At 34.2% G+C, this 10,553-nt stretch overlaps 1 non-coding gene across 1 annotated transcript; it reads right to left on the reverse strand.

Annotated features, from left to right (window-relative positions):
- Positions 1–9,881: 9,881 nt before the first annotated feature.
- Positions 9,882–9,989, reverse strand: LOC148576681 (small nucleolar RNA R71). The gene has a single exon (XR_015904500.1). It is a non-coding gene; the product is annotated as a small nucleolar RNA R71 (small nucleolar RNA).
- Positions 9,990–10,553: the final 564 nt, after the last annotated feature.

Raw genomic sequence — 10,553 nt, forward strand, 5'->3', positions numbered from 1 at the left:
TTGTCTTGTATATTCATATTCTAAGTAGTTAAAACAGCACTTATTAGATGGTTTAAATACATTATTAGATATTAACATAGTTTAGGGAACTGGATGGAAGATTTGACTGATTAGTGTATATTGCAATGCTTGTATTTTGGTAAGTTTAGTAAGACAAGGTTTTGTTTAGGAGTTATTACTTTTGATTTTTAATAATAAAAAATTATTTATTTAATGCGATAAAAATGATGGTAAAAATTATTTTTTTAAACGATAAAAAATGTCACTGTCAGTGTAAAACGGCGGTTTAAAAATGCCATTTTAACCAACCAAAACGTTACTGTCACGGTAAAATGGCGGTTCAAAAATGCCGTTTTAACCAACTAAAACGCCACTCTGTCAGGGTAATAATGGCGGTTCAAACCGCCGTTTTAACCTATCCAAAAATCGCCATTTTAACCATGGAAATAACGGCGGTTTGAACCGCCGTTTTAACCAATCAAAATGGCACTCTGTCAAGGTAATAATGGCGGTTCAAACTGCTGTTTTAACCTATCCAAAAACTGCCATTTTAACCCTGGAAATAACGGCGGTTTGAACCACCGTTTTAACCAATCAAAATGCCACTCTGTCAAGGTAATAATGGCGGTTCAAACCGCTGTTTTAACCTATCCAAATACCGCCATTTTAACCCTGGAAATAACGGCGGTTTGAACCGCCGTTTTAACCTATTCAAAAACCGCCGTTTTAACCCAGGGAATTATGGCGGTTTTCTGAAAACCGCCGTAATAACCAGAATGGCGCCCAGAATTACGTCACTTTACGAAACCGCCATTCTTGGTAATAATGGCGGTTCAAACCGCCGTAAATACCAAAAAAAACCGCCGTTTTTACCATAATTTTTTATAGTGAGGTAAGTTTTACCAAACCCAAAGTTCATGAGATGAGTCACAAAGAAGGCATGAACCACACAAGGGACAAAGATATTGATGATATTGATACATATAATGCCATATGCAAATGCAACTTAACACAAGGGAATAAAAAAAAGGTGCATTATCCTTGTTTCTTCAATTACAATACAGCAAGAACAACAGGATTTCGTGTTGCATTTGTAAATAAAGCAAAAATCATGTGATTCCTATTTAGTTAAGGTGTAAAGTAATGCTTGTTTTTGTTCCTAATATATATAATTTATGGGTCGGTTGAAAGCAACGAATCTTAAGCATATAAAAGGGTATGTATGTATGTATGTAACGTGTAATATGCTAAATTCAAGAGTTTTATTGGTTTATGGTGCAAAATTTTCTACAAACTTTAATTGTTTAACTGAGTTTTTGATTGATAAAGAATGCTAAATTCAACTAACGAACAAAACGATTGTTTCAATTCTTAATTAAAAAAAGAAAGTAACTAGCTATGACTTTGTCTTCTTGATGTTTCTCTGTTTTTTCTTAATGTTTAATGGTGGTTGGAAAAATTCTAAGGACTCTTGTGAATGAGGAGTATACTGACAGTTACTTGACAGAAGAGAAAGGCAAGAGGAATCTGCTTCTTCAAAGTTCATTGACTTGTGCAATCTTAAACAACTATTTCATTCTATTAATCTGTTTGACAAGTTTAATCCTTTCATCAATTAATATATTTAAATATAGCTTATTTTTTAAAATCTTAAAGAAATTGGTGATTGGAACCAGCAAGTATAATTTAAGGTACAAATACAAATTATTACAATACCCTATCTTTGCAATATATGAAATTAAATTAATTTTTATAACACTAGTTTGTTTTTTTCTGAGAAGCCAAGTTATTTGTATTATTTGAATGAGTTGGAAAAAATCTATCTAGAAAGGAGACAAGGCATGGCAAACAAGATACTGAAGAATTTATAGCAGAGACATGTGATGTTAAAATCATAAGAGAATGAGAGGAAGTAATTGATCAGAAATATAATAATGTGAATTGCATAGTAAATGGACAATTTACTATGATAGAAATATAATCATAAATAATTACTTTATTGTTTTGTTGCTCTAGACCATGTACTAACAAGGTGTTAACAAGGTGTCTCCCTCTCAACATTACCAAATTTGACTCAATGATTTTGATATCACTATCCTTTTCACTCAAATAGATTTGAAAGCTTTCTACTTACAGCATTGAATTCCTGAAACTAAAGCCACACAACACAACACAACACAGCAATAGCAACTGAGAAATAATACATTAAAAAAACTCGACAACCAGCAGAATTTATTGCTTTTTACCAACACTTTTAGTTATTAATCAAATTTCTTTAGTACTGAGAATTCCTTTTTTTTCGTCTTTCATTTCCCTTGATAAATATATCTACTAGAATAACACATTTACACATTTATTAGTCATGATCTTAAGAACACATTTGCCAAATTTGCATTATTGACCGCTGAGACTGACCATGAGTCATGGCGAAGTAATTCAATAGAATCATATAAATTCATGTATTTATATCATAAGAAAAAGCATCTATTGCAAGTTCATCAAAGTCAAACATTCTAGCATGAAAAAAAAATCAATTTTACCAATTTTCAGAGATAAAAAAAGAAAGAAAGATTCTTCAAAGTTATACTACTCCCAACATGTTAATGTATGGACAAAGAGCCTATAAAAATTTGGTTACTGAAAGATGGCCTGCATTTATCTGCTAGTATGCACCTTCAATAAAGTAATTTCATTGTCGCATAAGTTTTTTATTTTATTTTATCTTTAAGATAGTGAATTTAAAAGCTAATTAATTTTGTCTATGCAACAACTAATGATTAGATATGAATGTTTTAAGTTGCATAAAAACTAACTATATTGTATACAACAAATACAGATTAAGGCATCTACTATGATGGATTTGCATGATACTGACATCATGTCTATAAAGCATATCAAAGGGGTGAAAGGACATCTACTGATCAATGGAGATATCTTCAATTCTTGTATTTTTATTTGATTTGATATAATTTTAACCTTTCTATCTTCAAAATCTATTCAAGATTATGGTTTGGAGAATGAAGAGAACTTAGATTCCTATGGCTACAAATGAAATCCGACACCATTTGATTCCCTAATCCTTTTAAAAAGCAGAATTAATTAACTCTTCTAAACAGCAATCAGCAGGGATTTGAAGGACAGTTCGCACACATGGGAACAAAAGAAAAATTGCTAATGTGTCTAAGTACAAGGGTTCAGTTAATGCAAAAAACATTGAACAGAGCAAGGGCAGCAGAGCTAAACAACTACAGAGATTACTCATTTATAGCTTTGCTTAAAAGAACCAAAAAAGAACCAAAGAGGCAAATAGAGAAATTGAGATTGGAGCAGTTTTTTCTGAGATCTAAGATCTGAGCTCGGAGATCAGAGAAACACCTTAATAGAAGTAAGCAATAGAAGATCTGAGTTCAGAGAGAGAGAGAGAGAGAGGAGGGAGTAAAGTTAAGAAAGAAGACCTGAGATCGTCGTCAATCACCCCCGCACCAACGTCAATCCAATGCTTCAAGGAAGACCCAAAAATCCCTAACAGAGCTGCAGAGAAACAAAAACCCCCAAAAATCAGCACCAAAAGCAATTTTGAAACCCTAACCCAAACAAAAACAAAGAAATCGGTGCCTTCTGGAATCGAAATGTTGAGGTCAGTAGCCACCAGAACCTTGCCTCTCGCTGGAATCTTCGTCTCCACAGCACAAAAGAAAAAACAAAATAAAACAGCATTTCAATTTAACTTGAGAGGGAGAGGTACCTGGAGAGATCGTAACCGGCGGAGAGAGGAGAAACCCTAGAAGGAAGAACGGCGTTGTTGGAGAGCTTCTTTACACGGAGGAGATGATGAACGTTGTTTGTTTAGAGAGGAGATCGTAACCAGAGCATTATTCAGAGAGGAGATGATGAACGTTGTTTCCTACCTTTACGTTGTTTGTTGGTGTAACCAGATTGTAACCAGAGAGGAGAAGCCCTAGCTAGAACGAAGAACGGCGTTGAATGAGCCAGGATTACAATTTTTTTCATTTTATATGCGTGTGAAAACGGCGGTTCAAACTGCCATAATCACCAGAACCGCCAAAATATATAAAGCCAATTACAGCAGCAGCAACAATTGTCATAATGACTTGATATTATGGTGGTTCTTTAAAACCGCCTTAATATCAATGCCATTTTAACCCCTTTTTTGTAGTGGTTGTAATTGGCATTGTTGTTGTTATTATTAGTAGTGATGGAATGTGAGAGTTGGGAGATTTTTCAAAGGGGTGACGATGAGTAAGGAGTGATAGCAGAGATATAATGATGACAAGATCGGTGAAAGTTGTAGGTTGAGTTTCAGATGGAGGTGAGAGGCTTCATGTGGTGTTACGACAAGTATATATGAAAAAGGGGCAATTAACCATGTGATGGTGGCAAGATGTGATGGGGTGGGCTTGAAAGAGAGAGAGAGAGATAGCATAGAGAGAATGTATATTTCTTCATTTGTTACATCAGACATTTTCGTTAATTAGGTACGTCTCTTGGCGGATGGGTATGTTGTGCATGTTTTTAAATTATTAAAGGTTATTTTTGTCGATAATAAAAGTAGAGGTCATGGCAGTCAGCTTTGGAATAATTCAAAAGTATTTTAGATAGTTAATCATTATGTATAAATACATGTGTAGTTTAACACAATTTTAATATATTTTATTTTTAATATATATTTTATATTAATAACTAATTTAATAATAAATTTTAGTGTATACTTAGTATTGTTACTATATTTAGTGTATACTTAGTAAATGGGGGAAATCCATGATGAGGAAGCTCTGCTATAATGGAATGACTTGAACCAGTCCATGATGTGAAATTGTGCACAACCATCAGACAAGAATGTTGATTCTAGCTAGATCCCGAACCGGAAAGAGTATCTTTTATGAAATTTAAGTAATATTACGTAATTAAAAGAATTTATTTTTAATTAGTATTTAGTTAACTCTAAATATTAAAAATTAAATTTTAAATTTTAAATTCTAATGGTATAAAATAAGATGTTAGTTTAAAATATTAACAAATATTTATAAAAATTATTCACTTCTTAATATTTTTCGTCAAATTTAATTTCCTTATTACAATAATACACTTGATATATGATCTTTAAATGGAACGTGATTAACGCAACGCAATGCACGCACTCAACCATTATTTTCTGCCTCGACACTTTTTCTGATTCTTACTCAAATTCCATTAGTTGAATTTAAAGTGTTCTTGTTATAATATGTGCATCATATTCACATCGTTATCAAAATCTAAAACTCTAATTACACGTACCATTCCAGGTAAATTCACGTGGCAAAATCGTTTGGGACTTTAATAGCGTAACAGCTGGACTTTGATGTGTGTTTCATTTAAAAGCATGCTTTTTAGGTGACGAAAAGCAGTAGCTGCGATTTAATAAACGACGGGTTAAGTCTAATTTCATGTTATTCAAGTCGGGTGGTTGCAGAAGATTTTTCAGTTGAGAATGACATGAAGGCGGTCATTGAAACGAAAACCAAATTAATTAAAACGAATTATTCAATTAACCCAAGATCTTATATAATAAGGCAATTATTTTGGAATTATTAAGATTTAAGAGTCTCAGTAATGTAGAAACTGAATATTCTTTCTATTTTGATAGTATTTACCTTTTTTAACTTTATAAAAATATACCGTGTAAAAAAAATTATATTTAGTAGGTGTTTAAAACTGATCCAATTCAAATAAAATCGAACAACCGAACTAAAAAAACCAATAACCAAATAAACTAAAAACTAAAAAAACCGAAAATCAATGAAATTTTGCAGTTTTTATTTGGTTTGGTTCGGTTTTGATACCAAAAACTTGAATTAAACCGAACCGAACCGATAAATGTAAATAACCTGCCACAAACTTAACCTAACCCTAATACTCATTCTCTCCCTCTTTCCCACTCATTCACACCACACACACACACATTGGCGTTGCCACTCTCCTCTCTTGTCATAGCCTAGCAATCGTCGTTCTCAGTCTCTCTCCACGTCTTTCTCAGTCTCTCTCTCCGCTTTGTTCTCATTCTTTCTCTCCGCGGCTCACTGGCTCACTGCTTCTCTCAACTTCGTCGTTCTCAGTCTCTGTGTGTCGTTCTCTCTGCCATTGCCGTGGTGCACCCGCTTCATTCTTGCTCCTCAATCCCGTCATTCTCAGTAGGCAGCAGTGGCGTGGTTCTCAGAGTCGGCGTCATCATCGTTGTCAGCGTTGTGCCGCGATGGTGTTCCAATGGAGCCTCAGCCTCAGGTATTAATATGATTCATTGATTTCAATTTTATTTTTGTTCGGTTTTTTTTTCTCTATATTTTTTGTTCTATTTATTAGGGTTTTATTTTTTCAATTATGTTTTGAATTTTTGTTTCTATTATTCTAATTCTTGATGTTCTGTTTGTAAATTTGTTATGATTTTGATTTTTTAAATTCTATTTTTTTTGTTTTGTTATCATTTTGAGTTTTGAAGATTTTTATGATTCTGTTATAATTTCACTGTTTTGAATGGATTTGCTTTTTCAGAGCTTGGAATCACCTAGCAAGAAGGAGAGAAAAGGTGGAAGAAATGGAAGAGCTAGAATCAATTAGCACTTTTGATTATGTTGATTCTGATTTTGTTGAATTTGTTCTATTCTGATTTGTTTTGTTCTAATTTTATTTGTTCTTTCTGATTCAATTTGGTTGTATTTCTGATTCAGTTGGGTTCTATTTCTGATTTGTCTCTTACATTTTTTTGCTTCTTTATTTTTTCTGAGTAAGGTTGATTATTGTTCCACCAACTTATGCTTTTTTTGCAAAATTGTTAATGATTTTAATTTGTTGTGCTTCTGCTATTTTGTTAGTGATTTCTGCAAATTTGGTAGGGATTTCTGAGTCAGGTTGATTATTCTGAGTGACTATGAAATAGTATACCAGGTTTTTGTTTGAATTAATAATTAAAAAAATTGAACAAACCGAACCAAACTAAACCGATTTCAATTGGTTTGGTTTGGCTCGGATGATTTTGATAAAAATCGAACCAAACCAAGCCGCAGTTTTAATAAACGATTGGATCGGATGACTTTTTTGTAAATAACCGAACCAAACCGCACCGCGATCACCCCTAATATTTAGAGTGACATTATTAAAAATGAGAGTAAAATTATTATTTTCCTATAATAATGTGTTTTTTATGAGGAACAGGGCCTGAGGCCCAAAAATAGCAAAAATATTAAACTAAGATATTTCTAGTAAAAATAACTCCAGCTTCATCTTCTCTAATCCGTCTAACCACCATCGGAGAAGCATCCTTACCACCGCCACCACCAGCACCTGAGCCGACTTATCTGTTAGTGTAGCACCTTCTTCGCTTTATGGTGCGCTTCGAGCGTCGTGTCATGCGACGTCTTGACCGCATAGACCAGGTGTTCGCATCGCAGGGCATTGAGCTCCCTCCACTTCCAGAGTCTCCCGCCTCTGACGAGCAGGATCAGGAGGAGGAGCATAGTGAGGAGCCGACACAGTAGGAGGCACCACCAGAGACGCAGACCACCACTGAGGTCCAGCAGCCTCCTGGGGTCCAGCATGACATTCCAGAGCCACAGCCAGTACCACCTCCAGTCCTACAGCCTGAGCATGAGCCATAGCCTGGTGTGATTGTTGACCCCAATCCCGAGCTTCAGTAGTAGCATCGTAGTTGTTGATTCTGATTAGAAAATTTCTGGATTGCTGAAAATCTAGTCAACCATTTTTAGACAAGAAATGTGTTTTGATTGAAAAAGGGGTAAACTAGGAGAATTTTTAAATAATATAACTTCGACGTATTTTCTTATAGATTTTATAATTAAAATTAATATAGATATAATACATTTTTTTAATTGTTTTATCCTTCAGATCTGTTCAAATTGTGTCAAATAAGAATTTAATTTTTTTAGGCATTATGTGTGCATGTTCCGATGGGGAGTTAGCTGCACCCACAAATGATATAAATACTACTGTTGCATTAGCTTTACTTACATCAGTAGCATATTTCTATGCGGGTCTTTCGAAAAAGGATTAGCTTATTTTGGTAAATACATCCAACCAACTCCAATCCTTCTACCAATTAACATCTTAGAAGATTTCACAAAACCCCTATCGCTTAGCTTTCGACTTTTCGGAAATATATTAGCTGATGAATTAGTAGTTGTTGTTCTTGTTTCTTTAGTACCCTTAGTAGTTCCTATACCTGTCATCGCAAAAAACAAAAAACCCAGAAATATTAAGTGATTAGTCGATATTCAAAATAAAGGATTTAACAGACAATTGAAAAAATAGATGGTTGAATAAAAATAATTTCTTTCAAGTTCTATTTATTTTGAGGGCAATATGAATATTCTATTATGTTCCATCAACACATTAAAAAGACTATATGAGATATCTTCCGTGGAAGTAGGTCAACATCTCTATTGGCAATTAGGGGGGTTCCAAGTGCATGCCCAAGTACTTATAACTTCTTGGGTCGTAATTGCTATCTTATTGGTTTCAGCCATTTTAGTTGTTAGAAATCCGCAAACCATTCCCACTTTTGGTCAGAATTTCTTTGAATATGTCCTCGAATTCATTCGAGATGTAAGCAAAATTCCTTGGGGTTATCCTGCACTTGGAGAAGAAGTAGAAAAAGGAATAAATATAGTGATAATTTGATTCTTCGTCGCCGTAATAAATAGTAGAATAGAGAAAATAGAATTTGTTTCTCCCTCTTTACAAAAAATCAATTTCTTTCCATTTTATATTTATTTTTACCATTTTCAAAAATCCTTGCTTCAATTAAAGATTTACTTCAAAACTTTCAAGTTGTTACTTGCTTATTAAGAAAGGATCAAACTTTAAATTTTAAAATCATATCTTTTAATTTCTTGATAGTCAAGTAATCAACTTTAATTTTAAATTTTTTTTTCTAAATTGATTTTCAATCAAATCTTTTCAAACATATCTTTTCAATCACATCTTTTTCAAAATTAATTTTTCAATCATATCTTTTTCTAATTTCAAAATCTTTTTCAAATATCACTTTATTTCTTTCCCAATCTTAGTTTTCGAAAATCTCAATCAAATTTTCAAATTTCTTTTTAAAATCTTTTAATTAATTTCGAAAATTTTTCCCCTCTTCTCACATCCTTCTATTTAAGGGACTAACACTCCTCCTCAAGGTGCAATTCGAACTCTATCCCTCTTGATAAGTTCGAATTCTCTCATCTCTATCCCCTCCTTCTATTCTTCTTTTCCTCTGACACCTCAAGGAATCTCTATACTGTGACATAGAGGATTCTATACTTTTTTGTTCACTTCTCTTTCATATGAGCAGGAGCAAAGATAAAAGCATTCTTGTTGAAGCTGATCCTGAACCTGAAAGGACCTTGAAGAGAAAGCTAAGAGAAGCTAAAGAATATCTCTCTTTAGAGGGCCTAACAGAGCTTTTCAAGGAAGAAGAAACTATGGCAGCCGAAAACAACAATGCCAACAATACACGGAAGGTGCTTGGTGACTTTACTGCACCTACTCTTGATTTCTATGGGAGAAGCATCTCTATCCCTGCCATTGGAGCAAACAACTTTGAGCTTAAGCCTCAATTAGTTTCTCTAATGCAACAGAATTGCAAGTTTTATGGACTTCCATTGGAAGATCCTCATCAGTTCTTAGCTTAGTTCTTGCAAATCTGTGACACTGTCAAGACCAATGGGGTTGACCCTGAAGTCTACAGACTTATGCTCTTTTCTTTTGCTGTAAGAGACAGAGCTAGAACATGGTTGGATTCACAACCTAAGGAGAGCCTGAACTCTTGGGAAAAGCTAGTCAATGCCTTCTTGGCAAAGTTCTTTCCACCTCAAAAATTGAGTAAGCTTAGAGTGGAAGTCCAAACCTTTAGACAGAAGGATGGTGAGTCCCTCTATGAAGCTTGGGAGAGATACAAGAAATTGATTAGAAGGTGCCCTTCTGACATGCTTTCAGAATGGAGCATCAAAAGAATCTTCTATGATGGTCTGTCTGAACTATCCAAGATGTCATTGGATAGCTCTGTTGGAGGATCTCTTCATCTGAAGAAGACGCCTGCAGAAGCTCAGGAACTCATTGAAATGGTTGCAAATAACCAATTCATGTATACTTCTAAAAGGAATCCTGTGAATAATGGGACAGCTCAGAAGAAAAGAGTTCTTGAGATTGATACTCTGAATGCCATATTGGCTCAGAATAAAATATTGACCCAACAAGTCAATATGATTTCTCAGAGTCTGTCTGAAATGCAAGCAGCAACAGGCAGTACTAAGGAAGCTTCCTCTGAAGAAGAAACTTATGATCCTGAGAACCCAGCAATGGAAGAGGTGAATTACATGGGAAAACCCTATGGAAACACCTATAATCCTTCATGGAGAAATCATCTAAATCTCTCATGGAAGGATCAACAGAGACCTCAACAAGGTTTTAACAACAATAATGGTGGAAGAAACAGGTTTAGCAATAGCAAGCCTTTTCCATCATCTTCTCAGCAACAGACAGAGCATCCTAAGCAG

The sequence above is a fragment of the Arachis ipaensis genome, chromosome B1 (genome assembly GCF_059453495.1).
Source record: "Arachis ipaensis isolate K30076 ecotype BB chromosome B1, ASM5945349v1, whole genome shotgun sequence".
Classification (NCBI taxonomy): domain Eukaryota; kingdom Viridiplantae; phylum Streptophyta; class Magnoliopsida; order Fabales; family Fabaceae; genus Arachis; species Arachis ipaensis.